Genomic DNA, 20,358 nt, shown 5'->3' with positions numbered 1-20,358 from the left:
TACCCTTCACCACCACCCCTACCCTTCACCACCTTCCCTACCCTTCACCACCACCCCTACCCTTCACCACCTTCCCTACCCTCCACCACCTTCCCTACCCTTCACCACCTTCCCTACCCTTCACCACCTTCCCTACCCTTCACCACCTTCCCTACCCTCCACCACCTTCCCTACCCTTCACCACCTTCCCTACCCTTCACCACCTTCCCTACCCTTCACCACCTTCCCTACCCTTCACCACCTTCCCTACCCTTCATCACCATCCCTACCCTTCACCACCTTCCCTACCCTTCACCACCTTCCCTACCCTTCACCACCTTCCCTACCCTTCACCACCTTCCCTACCCTTCACCACCTTCCCTACCCTCCACCACCTTCCCTACCCTTCACCACCTTCCCTACCCTTCACCACCTTCCCTACCCTTCACCACCTTCCCTACCCTTCACCACCTTCCCTACCCTTCACCACCTTCCCTACCCTCCACCACCTTCCCTACCCTTCACCACCTTCCCTACCCTTCACCACCTTCCCTACCCTTCACCACCTTCCCTACCCTTCACCACCTTCCCTACCCTTCACCACCTTCCCTACCCTTCACCACCTTCCCTACCCTTCACCACCTTCCCTACCCTTCACCACCTTCCCTACCCTTCACCACCTTCCCTACCCTTCACCACCTTCCCTACCCTTCACCACCTTCCCTACCCTTCACCACCTTCCCTACCCTTCACCACCTTCCCTACCCTTCACCACCTTCTCTACCCTTCACCACCTTCCCTACCCTTCACCACCTTCCCTACCCTTCACCACCTTCCCTACCCTTCACCACCTTCTCTACCCTTCACCACCTTCCCTACCCTTCACCACCTTCCCTACCCTTCACCACCTTCCCTACCCTCCACCACCTTCCCTACCCTCCACCACCTTCCCTACCCTTCACCACCTTCCCTACCCTTCACCACCTTCCCTACCCTTCACTGCCTTCCCTACCCTTCACCACCTTCCCTACCCTTCACCACCTTCCCTACCCTTCACTGCCTTCCCTACCCTTCACCACCTTCCCTACCCTTCACCACCTTCCCTACCCTTCACCACCTTCCCTACCCTTCACCACCTTCCATACCCTTCACCACCTTCCCTACCCTTCACCACCACCCCTACCCTTCACCACCTTCCCTACCCTTCACCACCTTCCCTACCCTTCACTGCCTTCCCTACCCTTCACCACCTTCCCTACCCTTCACCACCACCCCTACCCTTCACCACCTTCCCTACCCTTCACCACCACCCCTACCCTTCACCACCTTCCCTACCCTTCACCACCACCCCTACCCTTCACCACCTTCCCTACCCTTCACCACCACCCCTACCCTTCACCACCTTCCCTACCCTTCACCACCACCCCTACCCTTCACCACCTTCCCTACCCTTCACCACCTTCCCTACCCTTCACCACCACCCCTACCCTTCACCACCTTCCCTACCCTTCACCACCTTCCCTACCCTTCACCACCTTCCCTACCCTTCACCACCTTCCCTACCCTTCACCACCTTCCCTACCCTTCACCACCTTCCCTACCCTTCACCACCTTCCCTACCCTTCACCACCTTCCCTACCCTTCACCACCTTCCCTTCATCATTATAACATCCTTCATTACACACTTTCATCATAAATAACTTACATAAAAGAAACACTTAATTAAACATATAGAAAACGGCATGTTGGCCGACTCCTAGTGAGGGTAGACTCTGGTATTCACCAACACTGCAGGTTATGGTGAAACATATGACCACGGGGGCCTGACGGCTGAGTGGACAGCGCTTAGGATTCGTAGGCCTACGATTCCGGGTTCGATCCCTGGCGGAGGCGAAAACAAATGGAGCAGAGTTTCTTTCATTCTGATGCTCTTGATCACGCAGTATATAGGTACCTGGGAGTTAGACAGCTGCTACGGGCTGCTTCCTGGGGGGGGGGGGGTGTAACAAAAAGAAGGCCTGGCCGAGGACCGGGCCGCGGGGGACGCTAAGCCTCGAAATCATCTCAAGATAACCTGAAGATAGCCTCAAGATATCCTTAAGATAACCTCAAGATAACCTCAAGATGGAATGTAACCAGAATTGCCTCAAGGTACCCTAAACAGACAGACAAAGAGGCAAGGGATGCGAGGGTTAAGATTCCAATACTCGGAGCTTGCAAATTCAAAGAAATAAACTTGATTTTTGAACTCCTTCTGAGCGTGATGAGACATGGAGAGACAAGCTAATAGATGCAGCAGACACAAACTTCTTGACTCACCACATAACAGAACCAACACCAGAAAGGTGAGAGGACCCACTAGCAATAATAGACCAAGTGTTCACCCATACACGAGGCAGATAGACAAATATCGACTTGAGAATGGTCCAGGACGGACCGAAACGTCGTCGTCCCTTCACCTTCTAGTGTGTGGTCTGGTCAACATATATACAAACTTCGAAGGTGTCGCCCACTCCATTTGGTCCGGGAGACATCTCCCGTCACGCAGGGTGCAGTCGCGCCTCCACAGATCTCCAGTATCAGCTCTTGATACTGGTAATGGCTCAAAAGGGCCACCACTTACGGGCTATTCATGCCCGTGCCACCTTTTGGGTGGCTTAATCTTCATCAATCATCAATCAATCGTGTCGCCCACAGTATTGTCAAGCTTCAGGACATGATGTAACTAAAGGTCTTTGTTGGAAAATAAACACGAGAGATTACAGACCTGGGGAGGGAATTATTAGCGGAATGCGTCATTGATTGATGAAGATTAAGCCAGCCAAAAGGTGGCACGGGCATGAATAGCCCGTAAGTGGTGGCCCTTTTGAGCCATTACCAGTATCAAGATCTGATACTGGAGATCTCTGGAGGTGCGACAGCTCCCTGCGTGACGGGAGATGTCTCCCGGGGAAAGCATCAAGCCACCACGACTATATAGCACAGGGAAGGGGTCAGGATAAGGATTTGGGATGAGACGGGGGGAAGGAATGGTGCCCAACCACTTGTGGACGGTCGGGGATTGAACACCGACCTGCAACAAGCGAAACCGTCGCTCTACCGTCCAGCTCAAGTGATTGGTACAATCCCGTGGTGTAAAGAATGGTGGAGAGTGAGAGAGTTTGTAAGGAAAGAAAGAATGGTAGTTAAATGTATAGTGCCATTCATTCTTCACACGACTTAACAGTGGTACAGGAAGGATTAAAACTCTCTTTATTTCCAAATGTATGTGTTGGGTGTTAATGTTCAGCCAAGTTGTTGTGACTTGCAGTCTGCATCACTCCAAGAAACTGCTAAATTGGTACTAAAAACAAAACGCATATAATACTGTTTACGCTAAATCCGCTACTCGTAAAATTCCTGAAATTGTCGTATATACATATTACAAAACATGAATGTATTTCAATGTTGCTAATGACACTGACAGCAATTATTATCTGGATCGCGTGATAACAAGGGAGGTGTGAATCTTCTTGTTTGAGGAGCTGTTCACTTGAGACAGTTAAGCAAGTCCCAGCTGTGTCTGGGTACAAGTGACAGGATGAACAACCCAGCGGGTTTTCTTCCTATTGGGGAGTGTTGTACATGCTGCTATGGTGGTGTGTCCACTCACAGGATGAGTGGCGCTGCCCAATACTGTCACTATAGTGGTGTGTCCACTCACAGGATGAGTGGCGCTGCCCAATACTGTCACTATGGCGGTGTGTCCACTCACAGGATGAGTGGCGCTGCCCAATACTGTCACTATGGTGGTGTGTCCACTCACAGGATGAGTGGCGCTGCCCAATACTGTCACTGTGGCGGTGTGTCCACTCACAGGATGAGTGGCGCTGCCCAATACTGTCACTATGGCGGTGTGTCCACTCACAGGATGAGTGACGCTGCCCAATACTGTCAGTATGGCGGTGTGTCCACTCACAGGATGAGTGGCGCTGCCCAATACTGTCAGTATGGCGGTGTGTCCACTCACAGGATGAGTGACGCTGCCCAATACTGTCACTATGGTGGTGTGTCCACTCACAGGATGAGTGGCGCTGCCCAATACTGTCACTGTGGCGGTGTGTCCACTCACAGGATGAGTGGCGCTGCCCAATACTGTCACTATGGCGGTGTGTCCACTCACAGGATGAGTGACGCTGCCCAATACTGTCAGTATGGCGGTGTGTCCACTCACAGGATGAGTGGCGCTGCCCAATACTGTCACTATGGCGGTGTGTGTCCACTCACAGGATGAGTGGCGCTGCCCAATACTGTCACTAAGGTGGTGTGTCTACTCACAGGATGAGTGGTGCTGCCCAATACTGTCACTATGGCGGTGTGTCCACTCACGGGATGAATGACGCTGCCCAATACTGTCACTATGGCGGTGTGTCCACTCACAGGATGAGTGGCGCTGCCCAATACTGTCACTAAGGTGGTGTGTCTACTCACAGGATGAGTGGTGCTGCCCAATACTGTCACTATGGCGGTGTGTCCACTCACGGGATGAATGACGCTGCCCAATACTGTCACTATGGCGGTGTGTCCACTCACAGGATGAGTGGCGCTGCCCAATACTGTCACTAAGGTGGTGTGTCTACTCACAGGATGAGTGGTGCTGCCCAATACTGTCACTATGGCGGTGTGTCCACTCACGGGATGAATGACGCTGCCCAATACTGTCACTATGGCGGTGTGTCCACTCACGGGATGAATGACGCTGCCCAATACTGTCACTATGGCGGTGTGTCCACTCACAGGATGAGTGGCGCTGCCCAATACTGTCACTATGGCGGTGTGTCCACTCACAGGATGAGTGACGCTGCCCAATACTGTCACTATGGCGGTGTGTCCACTCACGGGATGAATGACGCTGCCCAATACTGTCACTATGGCGGTGTGTCCACTCACAGGATGAGTGGCGCTGCCCAATACTGTCACTATGGCGGTGTGTCCACTCACAGGATGAGTGACGCTGCCCAATACTGTCACTATGGCGGTGTGTCCACTCACGGGATGAATGACGCTGCCCAATACTGTCACTATGGCGGTGTGTCCACTCACAGGATGAGTGGCGCTGCCCAATACTGTCATTATGGTGGTGTGTCCACTCACAGGATGAATGACGTCATTTAAGTAAAACATAAGGTGTGACAGATGAAAGTTTGGAATTATTCTGTGAATAATTCCATTTCTCCTACACTACTCATAAACACTGGTGCTCCTCAGGGCAGCATACTTGGCCCTCTCCTCTTTATTATCTACATTAATGACCTTCCAAATGCCTCTCAACACCTCAAATAAATCTTTTTTGCTGATGACACAACTTTCATTTTCTCCAGTCCTGACCCCCTTGCTCAAAATGTTCCTGTGAATACTGAACTAAATAAAGTCCATCTTTGGCTAACTGCCAACAAACTCACCCTTAACATTTGACAAAACTTTCTATGTTTTGTTTTGTAATAAATCCTCAAATGATATTAATCTAAGAATAAACGATATACAAATTAGTAACAAAGTTCATGGTAAATTCCTTGGTGTCCTCATCGATAACAAGCTGAATTTCCAGGGACACATTCTAAATATAGCAAAAAAAAGTTTCTGAAACTGTTGGCATTCTTTCTAAGATCAGATATTATGTACCTCGCCCTGCCCTGGTTACGCTCTCATCTATCCTTATCTCAACTTTGGTATTTGTGCTTGGGATTCTATTATTCAAAATCATTTACGTCCTCTAATTACTCAACACAAAGCTGCAATTAGAACAATATCTAACTCTGGCCTCAGACATGAACTCGGTACCCTTACTCAAATCTCTAAATATGTTAGATATTAAGTCACTGCACATCCTCTCATGTGTATTATATATATATATATATATATATATATATATATATATATATATATATATATATATATATATATATATATATATATATATATATATATATATATATATATATATATATTTATATATATATATGTACATAACGCTAAACTATAATGTCAATCCTGACCTCAAAAGCTTCATTGAAGGTTGTATCAGAACCCATGAGCACCACACCAGAAACAAATACCTATTTGATATTCCAAGAGTACGACTTAAACAAACTAGAAATGCTCTACAAATCAAGGGAGCCAGAATGTGGAATGACCTTCCCAATCATGTTAAAGACTGTACCTCTCTCAACCAGTTTAAGATAAAAACTAAACACTACCTAATTAACTCCCTGTAACCTACCTTAATTACCACTAAATGTCAACCCATGTCTTACTATTGTAAACAATGCTGTTTGTTGACCAATTTGTATAATTGCTATTTTCGGCCATGTCCCCCCCCCCCCCCTTTTTTATTCCTTTTTTCAACATAATTTATACTTTAAGCTCAATTACTATTAAGTTTTAGCCTAAGTGTTCCCCCCCCAACCTTGCCCGAAACGCTATGCGTATTAGTGGCTTTAGGTATTGTATGTACTACCTCTATCTTTAAATACAACATTATCTTTGTAACTCATCTTCAATGTATGTACCTTTACCTGAATGCCCGAAACGCTTTGCGTAATAGTGGCTTTAGGCATTGTATGTACTAGCTATACCTATAAGTTAAACAATCCTTGTAAATATTTATTGTATGTATGTACCTTACCTAAATAAAATTGTATTGTATTGTATTGTATTGAATAAAAAAATCTAAATCAATTATTAAACAATTAACGAAGTCTCCCCACTCTATGCATCAGTTTTCTTCTATACACAGAAAATAGAAAATTATTATTTAACATAGACTAATTTAAATTAAATGACATTTAATGATGTTAACGAAAAACAATATCCTCATTGAAAGTTGAGGATGAATTATCAGTGACAAGCCTGTGAGCTGTAGCCTAACTAGCTACAAGTTACAATGACCAAGCCTCACTGTCGACTCACAGTCATCCTTGATTTTAATGAATTTATTTATTTATTTATTTATTTATTTATTTATGCATATACAAGAATGTACATAAGGAATGTGAGGATACAATTATGGTAATTACAGTCTTGTAAAGCCACTAGTACACATAGCGTTTCCGGCAAGTCCTTAATCTCACAGATAATTTTAAGTAGATAATTTCCAGTATATATGACAAAAAATGTTTATAGGCACAATGTAAGACATTTTGACACAATAAACAAAGATTAGATTAATACACACTAATAACAATACACTATAATGAACACGGATTACTAGGTACATTAGGGTAAAATTTCAGGGTTATCAATTGGTACATTGTAGCACAATTTGAGGATCATTTCAAGGAATAATGCACTAGAATATGCACTCAGCAACCATGATATCAGATGATATCAAAGATTACAATGGTAAAGTTATATGACCTAGGTACATATATGGGGGATTGTGTAGCAGTTCTCTTAATGAAATAAAATTTAGCTAAGTTAGAAACTTATAGTAACATTATGAAGTAACCTGCAGGCGATGAGTCACAATAACGTGGCTGAAGTATGTTGACCAGACCACACACCAGAAGTTGAAGGGACGCCGACGTTTCGGTCCGTCCTGGACCATTCTCAAGTCGATTGTGACTTGTTCTCACAATCGACTTGAGAATGGTCCAGGACGGACCGAAACGTCGTATAGTCCCTTCACCTTCTAGTGTGTTGTCTGGTCAACATGAAGTAACCTCAAATACCCGTCAGAAAGGACTGATGCACAACAGTGCAAACTTAAGTAATATTTAATTCTGTCTAAGTGCAGACAATTCCTCGTCTGAAATTGAGCTGATCTTATGATTCTCCAGTGATGAGTTAGTGTCTAGTAACTTAACCAGTTACACCTCACAGTGACCCTAGACAATGACCTCACTGAAGATTTGGAGTCTCCTTGATCTTAAAGGACATGCTTCATGATTAAAACTTTAACCACTAAATAAATGTTCCCAGTTTTTAGTTTAGTTCATTTATTATGCACCCCATACCCATCTTGTGGGCGGTAGTGGAAAGGGTTACAGAGGCACATAATGGGCTCAGGGACTGAACCCCACAATTCATTTAGCTAAGCAAGTTACAATCTTGATGAGCAAGTTACAAAATTCAATATAAGTCGTCACATCAACAATGGGTTCGAAATCGACCTCAAGTACAGGTTCTAAATTAAGCAACTGACATATGTGGAGAGCTAGTGTCACAATTGATATGTTTGTCCTGCACACCGCCCCCCATCCAGTGGGCAGCGGTGGATAGGTTACAATCACTTAGTTACTACCTACAGTTAGCAAACTGGGGATATTTGGCTAAAATTTCTGGTAGCAGATCATTTTGAATGAAATATTTACACATCGCTGAAACATTGGTTATAGAATTGTCTCTAAATTCACGTATCTTTTCGCACTCCATCACATAATGACGGAGGGTGTGCCAATAATTTTGTTGACACAGTTTACATTTGATCAGGTCTACATCAGCAGATAATGAGAATTCCCAGAGATACTTGTAACCGAGTCTAAGCCGAGCAGTAGTAACATCTAGAAGTCTGCTGATTTTATTGGATGATCCATAGATGTGTGGCTCCTCTTGCATGATAGTATGATGATAGATGGAATTACTGGTGTCAATTGCAAGGACTAGGATGAGTTAGCCTAGCGCTTGCGGAACGCCAGGCGAGTGTCTTACCACTACACCACGGAGACTGGTTATGCCTGGCAGACTGGGAAAACTATGCTTGGCCATAGTTTTACAGGTGAGAGAGTGTGCCTCTCCAAACACCCGGTGTTAAAACAGAAAGACATCTGAAAGAATAATCAAGAATAGTAAAGCAAAATGTCACCAGGAAATAGCAATTAAAATGGAGAATTGGGAAGAAAAAATATAACTTAATAGGAAAAAGCATCTAGCACAATTAATGAATAGGGCAGCAGGAGCATAAGGTCACAAAAGGACAGAGGACACTGTCCCATGGAGCATCACACTCCGGCATCCGCCAACCAAGGCCCCCCTCACGTTGCAACCCGTTCTCGCAAATTTAATAAGTCAATATTGACTTATTAAATATGTGCATAGGTGACATACTTAACATAATAGTTTCCCTTGAAAAGCTTCATAGAAAACACCGACCTTACCTAACCTTCTTAGTATGTTAAGATAAGCATCTTATTGCTTCGTAATTACAATTATTACTTAACCTATACCTATAATAGGTTAAGTAACAATTGTAATTATGAAGCTATAATATGCTTATTTTAACATACTAAGTAGGTTAGGTAAGGCCGGTGTTTTCTATGAAGCTTTTCAAGGGAAACTATTATGTTTAGTATGTCACCTATGCACGCAACTAATAAGTCAATATTGACTTATTAAATTTGCGAGAACGGGTTGCACGATGGCAACAGGCAGGAAAGGGAGGTAGAGATGAGAAAGACGAGAGGGGTGAAGAATACTGCCAGGTGGAACACCAGTGTTAATAGGTAGAGTGGAAAAATTGGAATTATTCACAGAGACATACTGGAGCCTGTCACTGAGGTAAGATTGTAGGTAGTGACCTCTTACTCCGTAATGTTGTAATTTAAGGTTACTGTGTTAACAGTGTCAAAAAGTCTTATGTAGGTAAACAAATAAATGAACCGGGTACTCATTTTTTCAAGAGCTGCATATATAGTTAATCATACTAATCAGTATATGATTGGTCCTTTTCTGGGCCTGAAGCCATTATGGCAAAAATTAAGTATATTTTGTTTTGCTAAATAGGAATAAGGCTGCTTGTAGATTAACTCTTTAAAATATTTTAAGACAAAATCGGCTGAATTAATATTGGTCTATATTTGTTGACTTCAGTGAAATTGCCACTTTTATTAACTAAGGTTACTATTGTTTTTTTGTTTTTTCAGAATATCGGGAAAGGTTTGGAGATGAAATGATTTGTTGTAGAGCAATGCAATGGCTGGAGCTAAAAATCTAGAGGCTTTTTTTTGGTAAATAAGGGCTGGTATCTCAACATATGGAATCTGTGTATGGGGTTCATTCATCCACTGCAAATTATCTCAAGCCCATCATCACTGAACAAAAATCTGCTATCAGAACTATCAAACTGTCTTCAAACAACACACACAGCCTGTTTAAATCCCTAAACATGCTAAATATACACTCACTTTACACATGGTATTGTGCTATTTACATCTACAAAACCTTGTTCCTAAATGCTAATCCTAATACGAAAAGCTTCATTGATAGATGTAAGGTTAAATTAGGTTAGATCCACAAGCACCACAACATAAATAAATATCTCTTTTGATATAAATTGAGTCATGCTAATATAATTGCCAGTCAGGTTTATGTAATTCGCAATCATTTTAATATAATTGCCAGTTTAGATAATATAATTGACAGGATTATGCCAGTCAGGCTAATATAATTGCCAATTAGGTTAAAATAACTTCAAATCAGGCTTTTTCACCCACAGGGTTATTGACCGATGGAACTGCCTACCCGCCAAAGCTATAACTGCCAAAACTGTGCTGAATTTCAAAATATACCTGGAAAAGATCATCAAGGCAAATAGGGGGGGGGGTAGGGACTTTCAACAAGCCACCGGCCTCCTGTTCTGATCGAGGTCACTAGGGTTAGTGGCCCTCAGGTAAATCGGGTAAAATATTATTCCCAGAAAATTACAGCATAACTGGTAAAGTTAGGCTAGAGTAACATAAATTTCTGGTAAATTTAGAGTGATATACATTTCTAGAGTAATATAAATTTAAATTTCATATTCACTTTAATATGAAATTCACTTCACTTCACTTAGCTACAGAGTTTATTACATTTTAAATAAATTTCCACAGAGCAAAAGCAGAAAGCACATCATTAGTTACATAAATATGAAGAAGAAAAACATTAAAATCTTTGTTCTATCTTTGCTAACCTAAAGAGATATTTCTATACTTATAAGTATTTATTAATTTTCCTATAGTGACAGCTTCTATAGTTCTTGCTTGGCCATCTAACTTTCATAAAAGAACAATATATTAAAATATCTTAGTCTCTTCGTAGTCTCCGTGGTGTAGTGGTAAGACACTCGCCTGGCGTTCCGCGAGCGCTATATCATGGGTTCGTATCCTGGCCGGGGAGGATTTACTGGGCGCAATTCCTTAACTGTAGCCTCTGTTTAACGCAACAGTAAAATATGTACTTTGATGAAAAAACGATTCTTCGCGGCAGGGGATCGTTTTCCAGGGACCATAGGATTAAGGACTTGCCCGAAACGCTACGCGTACTAGTGGCTCTACAAGAATGTAACAACTCTTGTATATATCTCAAAAAAAAAAAAAAAAAAAAAAAATCTTCAGATCTTTACCTTTCATGGTGAAGTGTATTTCTCAAACAAATTATAATTAGCTCTGAAGAACATCCAACTGACATTGTGATAACACACTGTTAGATTAAAGGTAAGTTAATATACCATTATGTGCCTCATTATCCTTCAACATTCTCTTAATTATCTTTCACACTCAAAGTGTTTAGCCTATATTATCTGCATGTATCTTCTTATGCTTCTTCATCTGTCCAAGACGACTGAATCTCTTCCCACACTCGGGACACTCATGTGGTTTGTCACCTGAATGCATTAACATGTGCCTTATTATATTTCCACGTTTTTTTAAATTTTGTGCCACACTCGGCACATTGAAAAGGTCTCTCATCCATGCACCATCCTGTGCTTCTTCATACTTCCAAGACGACTGAATCTCTTCCCACACTCTGGACACTCATGCGGTTTATCACCTGAATGCACTAACATGTGCTTTATTATAGTTCCACGTTCTCTAAATTTTTTGCCACACTCAGCACATTGAAAAGGTCTCTCATCCGAATGCACCATCCTGTGAATCTTCATACTTCCAAGACGACTGAATCTCTTCCCACACTCTGGACACTCATGAGGTTTATCACCTGAATGCACAGACTGAATGTGAGTATTCACATGTTCAAGACTACTGAATACCTTCCCACACTGTGGACACTGGTGAGTCTTCATCTTCTTTATGACAGGTGCAGTTTCTTGAGATTCTTGAGATGATTTCGGGGCTTTTTTTTAGTGTCCCCGCGGCCCGGTCCTCGAGTTTGTGTGAAGGTTTTCTCCCCCGGATGTTGGGAGAAGCGTCAAGGCTTGAGTGTTGTTTCTTAGAGTTAGACTTGATGTGAGCACTTGGCGGTCAATGGTGGTGCTTCTTCTTTATGATAGGTGCAGTTTGTGTCAAGGTTTTCCCTTAATGCTCGTGCTGGACATCACCGGCTGGCTGCTAAAATGGCGGCGGTTGTTTACCCTCTCATCACCTAAGCGTTCCAATGTTTTTGTCTGGTTCCACATATCATTTTTCCTACTTCTTATTTTTGTTTATAACTGGTCATTTACAATTAACACTTGTATTTATCCTCATGTTTATCAATCAAAGAATGTACTTGGAAGTGTTTCTTTAAACATAATGCTACACGATTATATTTTTTGAAGGAAACAGCTCTCCCATAGTGGATGTGTTTCGAGCCATAATGGAACTGACCCAAGTATCAGTTGGGTCAACCCAAGTATCGCGTTTCCAAAAGGGTCGCCCATGTTGGAATAGACAAACGACGAAAAAATATCGTTGAAAACATCTTGATAACTTATTAAACCAAAATTATTTATTAGTCAGAAGAAAGATAGAAATGGAATCTATTTGTAAAACATCTACCAGACAAATATTTTAAGTAAAACTGATGATACATGTAGTTATATGAAAGTGGCAGTTTTCATTGTTCGTCGAGCTCGAAACTGGCCGTATTCATCTCAGGACAATGCTTATTTCACGCAGATTCGTTAATAAACCAGGAGTTTTATATGCCGCAAGAAAGATATAAATATAAGCTTTATTTTAAATACTTTACCATGGTTATATTTAAATTTACAGCGAAGATATGTGTATTTTAATAATCGCAGAGCTCCGACCCGGCACAGATCGATCGACGAACAACTCTTTCAGATCAATATGTTTATTTCACGTAAATTCGTTAATAAACACAAATGTTTTAAATGTCTTAAGGAAGGCAGAAATGTAAGCTTCATGTTAAATACTTTACCATAGACATTTAAAGCTCAAGTGAAAATACATTTGTTTTTATAGTAGCGTTCAGTAGTATGGAGGGAACCACATTCAAAGTGCCCGCCAAAGGAGACATTTGATAGTATAGGCAAGACTGTGCCCTGATTGGTGGACGGCGACGGCGCACAGCCTACCCGCGCAGCAGCCCCACGCAGGTCGAGTGGGCCAGATTTTTTTTTTTTTTTGAGATATATACAAGAGTTATTACATTCTTGTAGAGCCACTAGTACGCGTAGCGTTTCGGGCAGGTCCTTGGAATACGATCCCCTGCCGCGAAGAATCGTTTTTTCATCCAAGTACACATTTTACTGTTGAGTTAAACAGAGGCTACAGTTAAGGAATTGGGCCCAGTAAATCCTCCCCGGCCAGGATACGAACCCAGGACATAGCGCTCGCGGAACGCCAGGCGAGTGTCTTACCACTACACCACGGAGACTGTAACTGAACTGTACTGTAATTTGAACTGCATGTGACCCAGCGCGGACAACGCCCACCCGGCACTTAGGATATGTGCCCATAGGTTTCCTGAAGAGGCTTTGACTCCCTCTATCCTATCCTTCCTGAGAAGCCTAGGCTTGCTTTCACCTGCCCTCCCAGACCTACCTTCCCCGACGACGACAGCTCAAGGTGAAATACTGCTGTACTGTTGTTGTACCACTTACAAACCGATAGCACTAACATCGCACATTATAAAAATTTTGAGAGAGTGCTAAGAAGTAAGATCACAAAATACATGGAATCACAGCATATCCATAACCCTGGACAACATGGTTTCAGAACAGGGCGCTCTTGCCTGTCGCCGTTGCTGGACCACTATGATATGGCATTTGATGCTATGGAAGACAAACAAAACGCTGATGTAATTTACACAGATTTCGCAAAAGCTTTTGATAAATGTGACCATGGCGTTATTGCACATAAAATGCGTTCAAAAGGAATTACCGGAAAAATAGGCAGATGGATCTACAATTACCTGTCAACAAAACCCAATGTGTAATAGTCAACAAAATAAAATCCAGGGGCCGGATTCAGGAAGGTACTTACGAAGGTTTTTCTTCTTAGCTACGAATGTTTTCCTTCTTAGCGCCTTCGTGGCGGCTACATCCGTATTCAAGTAGCTACACTAAGTGGAAAAACCTTCGTAAGTTCATTCCGGGATCTAAGTGTGGTTTCGACCACTCGTAGCTTTACGTAAACTGGATATAACTCAATTTTTCTCTACTACATAACACAGGGATCGATCTTAAGATTTTGGAACATAAACAAAAGATTATAAAAATTGAATCTAGTGAAGAGGAGTCCTTCGTGTTAGTTATATATGCATTCTCTGCTTGAAACTTAAAGTAAATATGTCTTTTATGATAGTAGAATTAGTTTTATAATAGCAAGATATTATACCCGTAGTTATTAAGTAAATAAACACTGGTGAACATGAAATATTAGAGAAGGTGATGAGCCCTGCCTGATGGGATCATTTACTATCACCAAATGCCCCTGTTCACCTAGTAGTAAGGGTGTACCTTAGCTATACATACCCATTTCTAATTTATTTAGTTTGGTTTTATCTTGAAATTAAATCTGGGTGAGTGTTACGGTGCCCTTTCCTATCTCTTTCGTTTGCCTGCTTTAAGAGTCATATCAGCTCTCCCTACTGATTCTCTGAGGTTCAGGGAGTCTATTGATATATGTGGCGACCAGACCGACTGCCAGTTAAGAGAGAAAGTTACATTATAAGTTGTAAGTAAGGGGAAATTGGCGCCCTGATATAAAATGAAAGAGTATCCCTACTGCAGATATGACGTTTTGGAAGGGACACTAGCCGATCGCGGATTGGCCGACTTAGGTCGCGGGCGACCAATCAGGGCCCGCCATGACGTCACCGAGTGCCCTGAGAGGCGCCAACGTCAGAGTTGACCTGACCTTGGAAGCGAGAGGACGCACCTCGGTCAGCTCTCAAGGATTTGAGGCTCTACAAGCCTTTCTTAGTGGATTAGAGTGGGCTATCGCAGCCCATCTCACGTATTGGAGACCCCGCGCTTCTGGGAAGCAAAAAGGAACCAAGTTTATTGAGCAAAAGAGTGCCAAACTTGGAATATATTCGGCGACGACGCTGGACGTTGAGGGCCTGGAAAGGTGTGGCGGGCAGGCCTAGCTGTGACCGGGTCACATCCACTGAGGGTTTTGGAAGGACTACACCGTGCCTAGGACAAGGAGCAACGCCTAGTGGAAGGGGCGAGTGTGGGAAAATAGTGATTGGCTCAGTGCCCTTCGATGAACCAGGATTGGGGTAGCTGAATCTCAGGGATTGGAACGGCGACGACGCGAAGGCTTCACGACACCTGAGGACCTGTGGAACGTTCCTGGATCGTCAAGGATCGACCCAAGGAAGCGTGGGAACCTCACACCATCGAGGGACATAGGCGTCGTGAGCCAGGACTGTAAGGTAGATCATTTTCCCTCCCATTACCCCTTGTGTGAGTAGGCTAGTTAGGCCACAATAGTTACTTATGTATGTGGCAACAGGACATTAATACTTTAGTAGTAGAATAGGCTGCAAAGCAGCTTGTGTCCAGGACTGTCAGAGGAGACAGTGTGTATGGATGGCAGGACAGTGAAGAAGAGGCGCCGACGTGGCGAAGAGGCCCTCCTGTGAGAGAGTGTGGGACTCCTGTCTTTCTGCCCAGTTGAAGGAGTGTTGGAGGTCGTGGAAGAAGAGGCTGTCGATCTCCAGACTTATTATCCTTATTTTCATATTCATGTATTACTTGTGATTGTGTGTGTGATCATGTAATTTGCATCAGTAAATTCACACTTTTATCATTGTGTTTAAGTGTGCCTCCATTATAATATTTCTCTATGAGCATACACGAAGGTTATCATAGTACCACCTAGGGAACACTACGTTCTCTATAGAAGTTCTTATTGCCTGGAAAGTGGTAAAGACAGCACGGACTTATATAAAAGTGTACCCTTAGCCATCCGATCAGTATCAGTGCCTGAATGGTGGCAACTAGTAACGTGGTGGCTAGAGAGAGGTAAAGCCACACAGACCTTCCTGGGAGAGTACCCTGGGCCAACAGTCTAGTAGCAGATCTATGGGAGTAGCAATCTTCTGGCTACAAACAATATATAATACACCCACTGAACTGCATTGCTGGGGTGCAGATATAATAACCCAGCTGGCGACCTTGTTAAGAAGAAGATAGAGAAGACAGGCGGGAAAGGAGTTCCTGCAACCTTTTTGTCTGGCAGGCAAGACTCAGGGAGGTTATGGTTATAAGGTAAACCTGAGTCTTCCTTCACTCCTCCACGGGTCTAGGCCGGAACTGTTAACAGTAGTTCCCCCGTGTTTGACTGAAGGGCTTCCAGGGGGAATCAGTGGCACCCCTTTTGTGGTGGAAGCAAAGACCTGCGGAGGTGGGCATTGTTGGTCCTCTCCTGTGTGACCAAGGAGACTCCGGTGAATCCCGGGAGTCGGAGGGGCTGAGTATTTGGGCCTTTTGAGCCCCTAGCAGCTGAGTGCTAGCAGAGCCCCGGCCTACCCCCCGTGACAGTGAGACATAAAATAAAAATATGCTGCACAAATGATGTTATAAATAAATAAATAAATAAATGTTTATTTAGGTAAGGTACATACATAAAGAGATTTTACAAAGTTTGTTGGATTAATAGATAGAGCTAGTACATATAATGCCTAAAGCCACTATTACGCAAAGCGTTTCGGGCAGGAAAAACATTAATGACTAAAGCTTAATACTAATGGGTAAAAAGAATAAAATGTGTTGAGAACAAATAAAAATAGAGGTAAAAGAGGGGGGAACATGGCTGAAAAAGCAGCACAAATACAATTACAAATTATTACAGACAATTACATTCAAACAGCGTTGTTTTGAAAACAAAACAAAAAACATACATGGGTTGACAACAGAGGGGTAAGGTAGGTTACAGGGAATTTATTAGGTATAGCTTCGTTTTTATCTTAAACTGGTTGAGAGAGGTACTGTCTTTAACATGGTTGGGAAGATCATTCCACATTCTGGGTCCCTTGATTTGTAGAGCATTTCTAGTTTGATTAAGTCGTACTCTAGGAATATCAAAACTGTATTTATTTCTGGTGTGGTGCTCATGAGTTCTGTTACAACCTTCAATGAATCTTTTGAGGTCAGGATTGGCATTACAGTTCAGCGTTTTATATATGTATAATACACATAAGAGAATGTGCAGTGACTTAATATCTAACATATTCAGATATTTGAGTAGGGGTACCGAGTGATGTCTGGGGCTAGAGTTGGATATTGTCCTAATAGCAGCTTTGTGTTGAGTAATTAGAGGACGTAAATGATTTTGGGTAGTAGAACCCCAAGCACAAATACCATAGTTGAGATATGGATAGATAAGGGAGTAATAGAGAGTCACCAGGGCAGGGAGGGGTACATAATATCTGATCTTAGAAAGAATGCCAACAGTTTTTGAAACTTTTTTTGATATATTTAGAATGTGTCCCTGGAAATTCAGCTTGTGGTCGATGAGAATGCCAAGGAATTTGCCATCTAATTTGTTACAAATTTGGGTATTGTTTATTTTGAGATTTATTTGATTGGAGGATTTATTGCCAAACAGAATATAAAACGTTTTGTCAATGTTAAGGGTGAGTTTGTTGGCGGTTAGCCAAAGATGGACTTTCTCTAGCTCAGTATTTACTGTGGCATTTAGAGCAAGGGGGTCAGGACTGGAGTAAATGAAGGTTGTGTCGTCAGCAAATAGAATTGGTTTGAGGTGTTGGGAGGCATTTGGAAGGTCATTAATGTAGATGAGAAAGAGGAGAGGGCCAAGTATGCTGTCCTGAGGAACACCAATGTTGATGGGTAGGGTGGGAGAAATTGAATTATTCACAGAAACATACTGGAGCCTGTCAGTAAGATAAGATTTGAGGTATTGCAGGGAGTGTCCTCTGACTCCATAATGATGTAATTTAAGAAGAAGGTTTTGATGGTTGACAGTGTCAAAAGCCTTACGCAGGTCCACAAATAACCCAACAGGGAACTCCTTTTTATCAAGAGCTGCGTGAATCAAGTTAATCATACTAATAAGTGCATCGTTAGTGCTTTTTTTGGGTCTGAAGCCATATTGACAAGAGCTAAGTATATTGTGTTTGGCTAGATAAGAGTAAAGCTGCTTGTAGATTAGTTTTTCGAATATTTTTGACAAGTTAGGCAGGATTGATATAGGTCTGTAGTTGTTAACATCTGTAAGATCACCACATTTGTGGACAGGGGTTACTCTTGCTTTTTTTAGAATGTCTGGAAAGGTTAGGTAAGGAGAAGGGTATAAATGTCAAAAACTTTATTCATTGAATACTTAAAGCTATAATTATGACTATATAGACTATTAAAAAAGAGAGAGGGAAGTAGGGGTCCAAGACCTCTTCCTGTTATACAATTTGGGTGTGGAACAAGTAATTATCAAAAGAAGGCACCATGCCGGGAAGGCTATGTAGCAGTAAGGCAGTGAGGTGAGGCAGCTACTTATTTGAGAAATGCTTATTTTATTTACCTTATAAGCTGAGGCAACTTATTTTATTTGAGGAATACTCAGCTGATTCCTCTACATTTAGCATGGAACAAATTTGTGTCCAAGACCTCTTCCTGTTACACAATTTGGCTGTGTGTAACCAAACTAGAAGTGCTCTACAAATCAAGGGACCCAGAATGTGGAATGACCTCCCGAATCATGTCAAAGGCTGTACCTCTCTCAACCAGTTTAAGAGTTAAACCAAGTACTGCCTAATTATCTCCATGTAACCTAACTTACCTCCTAAATGTCAACCCATGTCTTGCTATTTTTTAAACAACGCTGTTCACCAACATGTGCAATTGCTGATTTATGCTATGTTAACCCCCCTTTTTGTATTTTTTATTCCTTCTTTCAACACAATTTATACCTAATCCCGATTACTATTAAGTTTTAGTCTGTGTTTTTTCCCCCACACCTTGCCCGAAATACTATGAGTATTAGTGGCTTTAGATATTGTATGTACAAGCTCTGTCTGTAAATCCAACATTATGTTTGTAAATCAACTGTATGTACTTTTCCTGAATAAAATGTATTTATTATTTATTTTTTAATCAGTAAGTATTAAAAGAAGGCACCAAGCTGGGAAGGCTATGTAGCACCATTGTGTGTAACAATAAACCAAATTTGTTTTTAACAAATACTGCAGCTGTATGGTAAAACAAATCCTGTCAGCTGTAAAAATATTGATGCAGTTATTTAAATGAAAATTATAATGAAAGAAATATTATTGGTTTATTTTTATCCTATTTTTTTGTACTGTACAGTATATCCAAGGAAGTGAAAAATTGAGACATAATGCACAATTTAATGAATGATTAGCATGGATTAGCAGTTCAAAAGAAATATGACTATTACATATCAACATGAGATCTTAATGATCCATGGTCAACATGATTTAATAAGGATAATACAGTACTGTATTTGTAATAATACAAACTATAATTTAAAATCTTTATTACTGATTTTTTTTATTAAGAAGATTAGGTATACACAGCAATGTGCTACTACTTTATTCTATATGGAATATTACACAGTGTAGATAAAAAACTAGCTATAAGTTTATCTAATACTCCCATCTCACAGGATGGTTAAACATACTTTACATGGAATCAATTTAGAAAATACCAGCCTCAATACAAAAAACAAATCAACTCTGACTAAACAACTCTTAGCAATTTTCACAAGAGGTAAGCACTGAATCATGGAAACATTATATTATAATTACTCTTACCAGTTTCTACCAGACTCCTCTCAAACAATGTATTTTTAAACATGTTTAGGTATACACAGCAATGTGCTGCTTCCCTATTCTGTATAAAGGACCACACAGTGTAGATCAAAAACCAGCTACAAGCTCACCCAACATCCTCACCTCACAGGATGGCCAGTCATACATGGAATTAGGAGAGAACAAAATACTTAATGCTGATCTATTAGCCTCCACTGGCAAAATCTGGGTGCAGCACAAGAATATCTTCCAATATTCCTGAGTGTATGAAGTAATTACAGAGCTCAAAATACCTCATACCATTTGGTATGAAGTCACTGATAACAGGACAATCACAGATATAGTGTTGGAGAGTATGTTCTCTCAAGTAGGACTGAAGACAGATGTTTTTTTCCACCAAGAGGGTTATAAACCCATGGAACCGCCTACCCGCTG

General features: G+C 42.0%; 1 long non-coding RNA gene across 1 annotated transcript; it reads right to left on the bottom strand.

Moving 5' to 3' along the window:
- Nucleotides 1-7,938: 7,938 nt before the first annotated feature.
- On the bottom strand, nucleotides 7,939-12,326 carry LOC138363860 (uncharacterized). Its single transcript, XR_011228173.1, has 2 exons — nucleotides 11,339-12,326; nucleotides 7,939-8,783 (listed from the first exon to the last, which is right to left on the bottom strand). It is a non-coding gene; the product is annotated as an uncharacterized lncRNA (long non-coding RNA).
- Between the last annotated feature and the right edge of the window lie 8,032 nt (nucleotides 12,327-20,358).

Source organism: Procambarus clarkii, chromosome 12, assembly GCF_040958095.1.
Source record: "Procambarus clarkii isolate CNS0578487 chromosome 12, FALCON_Pclarkii_2.0, whole genome shotgun sequence".
In the NCBI taxonomy this organism is placed as follows: domain Eukaryota; kingdom Metazoa; phylum Arthropoda; class Malacostraca; order Decapoda; family Cambaridae; genus Procambarus; species Procambarus clarkii.
Note: the sequence above shows the minus strand (reverse complement) of the source record. Positions and strands in the feature narration are given on the sequence as shown.